The sequence below is a fragment of the Marmota marmota genome, unplaced genomic scaffold (genome assembly GCF_001458135.2).
Source record: "Marmota marmota marmota unplaced genomic scaffold, marMar, whole genome shotgun sequence".
NCBI classification, from domain to species: Eukaryota; Metazoa; Chordata; class Mammalia; order Rodentia; family Sciuridae; genus Marmota; species Marmota marmota.
Window position 1 is genome coordinate 2155182 of NW_026000252.1, and position 3997 is coordinate 2159178.

At 34.7% G+C, this 3997-nt stretch overlaps 1 pseudogene; it reads right to left on the reverse strand.

The window, feature by feature from the left end:
* Window positions 1–964: 964 nt before the first annotated feature.
* Window positions 965–1427, reverse strand: LOC107159564 (annotated as a pseudogene).
* Between the last annotated feature and the right edge of the window lie 2570 nt (window positions 1428–3997).

The window sequence follows — 3997 nt, forward strand, 5'->3', positions numbered from 1 at the left end:
TCTCATCCATTCCAACCTGTACCCTAACCTCTGAAAAAATCTTAGATAATACATGGTTTGCATCCTGACAAAACTCAGTCTTATCCACCAAAATATTATTCCCTAGCATTTGATTTTCTAGAGAGGGTAATTAGAAAACAAAGTCTATAAAGTCTTCTTGTGGGGTTAATCATGAAAAAAAGGTTCAAAAGCACTACAATAATCTATTCCCCATAATTATAATTTTGTCATTTTTAAGAATGTTAAATAAATTGAATTATACAACTCACAACCTATTGGGATTTGATTTTTTTTTCATGAAGCATAACATGCTTGAGATTCATCCAAGTTGTTGTGTATATGAAAAATTCTTTTTAATTGTTAGGGAGTGTTCCATGGTATGAATATACCAGTTTATCTACCATTCATACACTTCAGGCCTTCTGGGTTGTTTTCAGTTTTAAAGATTATAAAATAAATCATCTATAAACATTTCACATATAGTTTTGTGTGTGTGTGTGTGTGTATGAAAATATGTTTTCATTTATTTGTTATACATGCCCAGTGCAATTGTGTTGGGTTTTATGGTAAGTATGTTTAACTTTTGTGGGTGTGTATAGGCAAAGAAAGAAAGTTTGGTGAATGTTGATGTCAAACATTATTCAAGAAAGACCAGATAGGAAAGGTACTTTGACAAGAGAGCTCAGGAATTCTCCAGGGCCACATGCAAATTTCACACAAGCTGGGCGTGGGGGTGCAAACTTGTAATCCCAGCCACTCAGGAGACTGAGGCAGGAGGATTGCAAGTTCAAGGATAGCCTCAGCAATTTAGTGAGGACCTAAGCAACTCAGCGAGACCCTGTCTCAAAATAAAAAATAAAAATAAAAAGGGCTGAAAATGTGGCTCAGTGGTTAAGCACCTCTGGTTCAATCCCTGGTGCTCACACAGTGAAAGACACAGGCTCCAGGGATACCAGGAATGACCTCAGCCATTCACCACCATCTGGGCAAGCTTGTCATAGTTGATACAACCACTGGTGCCCTCATGCCTTGCCACCAGTATCTCTACTTCTTCTCTGTCATCTTTTTATCCAGTGTGACAAGGAGATGATGGATTTCAGTGCCCATGATAATACCATTCCTTCCTTGTCAAACACCCAAAGACTTTTGGCATAATCCTCATAGATTCCCTGGTTCTTGTTCTTGGCCACTGACTGCAGGATGGGCAGGAACTGCTTCAAGTCCAGCACCTTCACATTCATCTCATCACTCTTGGAGTTCCCCAGGATACCGAGCACCACAGCATTGGTGGCACTCACCACATCCCCACACTGGCTATACAAAATCTTATCATTGCACATTTGGTCAAACAACTGGAAGGGCTTCTTGAATTCTGCAGTATAGTCCTCCATAAAAATCACACATCTTGAGTGCTCAGCCAAGTGCATGTTTAATTGTATAAGAAACTGCCAAACTATTTTCCAGATTGTCTGTACCATTTTAGATTCCTGCCAGCAATGTATGAAAGATCCATCTTCTCTACATCCTCAATAGCATTTACTAACACCAATATTTTTATTTTATCCACTCTGATGGGTATGTAATAATATTTCATTATGGTTTTACTTTGCATTTCCATAATGACTGATAATGTTGAATATCTTTGAAGGTGCTTATTTGCTTATTGGTAGTTTTCAGCACACAGATATCCTATGCTCTGTTAGAATTATACCCAATTATTTCATTTTATTTGATGATCATAAATAGTATGAATAATAGAATGTTTCTCATTCTGTTTTGCACATACAAATATTGATATTTAGGCTGGGCATAGTGGCGCATGCCTGTAATCTCAGTGGCTTGGGAGGCTGAGGAAGGAAGATCACAAGTTCAAAGCCAGCCTCAGCAACTTAGCAAGGTTGTAAGCAAATCAGTGAGACTGTCTCTAATAAAATATTAAAAAGGGCTGGTAATGTGGCTCAGTGATAAAGTGCCCATGGGTTCAATCCCCAGTTCCAAAAAAATTTGATATTTATGTTTTTATCTTGTGTCCAGTGTTCTTGGATCTTGTAAGATGCTTTGCTTATAAGTTCTTGGTATTTTCTTTTTAAAAAATATTTTTGTTGTTGTTGATAGACCTTTATTTTATTTATTTATAAGCAGTGCTGAGAATCAAACCCAGTGCCTCACACATGCCAGGTAAGTGTGCTACCACTGAGCCACAGCCCCAACCCCAGTTCTTGGTACTTTCTTATAGATTCTGTGGAATCTTATATTCACGCAATATGATATAGAGAAAATTGTATTGCCTCCTTTCTAATTTGTGTCTTTTCTTTCTTTATCTTGACTTTTTTTACTGTCCTGGACTTCCAATACTATGATGAATAAATGGTGAAGGTATACATCCTTGCCTTATTCTTGGTCTTATTCTAGAGCATTTAATATTTTACCATTACTTAAGAGGTTAGCTATAGGTTTTTTGTAAATGTTCTTTATCAAATTGAGGACATTCTTCTTTATTCTTACTTGAGTGAGAGCTTTTATCATGAATGAGTATTCAATTTTGTTGCAATTTTTTCTAAATTGGTTGATATATGTTTTCTTTAGCATATTAATATAGTAGATTACATGGAGTTTTTGAATATTGAACCACTCTTGCATTTCTGAAGTGAGCCCCACTTCATTGTGGTATATAATTTTTTTAAAATATTGCTGGATTCAATTTGCTAATATTTTCTTGAGGATTTTTGTATCTAAGCTCATATGACATACTGGCTTATGGTTATTGTTGTTTTATTATATTTTTACTACCTTTGCCTATTGTTGGTATCAGAGTACCACTGGCCTCATAAAATGTGTTGGGAAACGTTCGTTCTACTTCCATCTTTTGGAAGAAATTGTGTAAAACTGATATTGATTATTTAAGTGTTTGGTAGAATTCTCTATTGGTGTTTTGAAATTTCAAATTTGTTTTATGAAAGTTTTAAAATTACAAATTCATGTTATTTAATAATTATAAACTATTAAATTTATGTATTTCACCCTGGGTGAGTATTTTTTTGGGGGGGTAGGTTTTGAGCAATTGATTGATTTCAGATTGTCAAATGTCTGTGCATAGAATTATTCAAATAATCACTTATTATCTTGATAATGTCTGCAGTATGGGTAGTGATATGCCTTCTTTCACTTCTGATATTAGTAATTTGTGTCATCTCTCTTTTTCTTCAGCATACCAAGAGATTTATCAATTTTACTGGTCTTTCCAAAGAATCAGCTTTTTCATTCATTGATTTTCTCTATTGTTTTTCTCTGTTCAATTTCATTGAATTCTGCTACTATCTTTACTATTTCCTTCATTTTATATGATCTGTCTTCATTTTTCTCTTAGTTTTCTTTTTCTTTCTTTCTTTCTTTCTTTCTTTCTTTTTTTTTTTTTTGGCACTGGGGATTAAACTCAGGGGCACTTAATCACTGAGCCACATCCCCAGCCCTTTATTATATTTTATTAGAGACAGGGTATCACTGAGTTGCTCAGGGCCTTGCTAACTTCTGAAGCTGGCCTTGAACTTGCAATCCTCTTACCTCAGCCTCCAAAGCCACTAGGATTATAGGCGTGCACCACCATACTCAGCAAAATGTTGCCTTTTCATTTTTATTCCATTTAGCATAGTTTTTATGTTCTCTGAGACTTCCTTTTTTAATCATTAGATTATTTAAATATGTACTATTTAATTGCCAAGTGATTGGAGATTTTCCCTTTGGCTCTCCATTGCTGTTTTCTAGTATGAAACCAGTATGGTCAGAGAACAATTTACTATGACTTAAATTCATTTAAAATGAGATTTATTTTTAAAAATTACTGTTACCTAGGTTATGGTCCATTTTGGTCATGTGTCATGTGCTTTTGGAAAAGAATATATATTATACTACATTTAAGTTTGCTCTAATTAGTTATACATGACAATAGAATGCATTTTGACACATTGTACACAAATGGAGCACATTAGATTTTATAAAT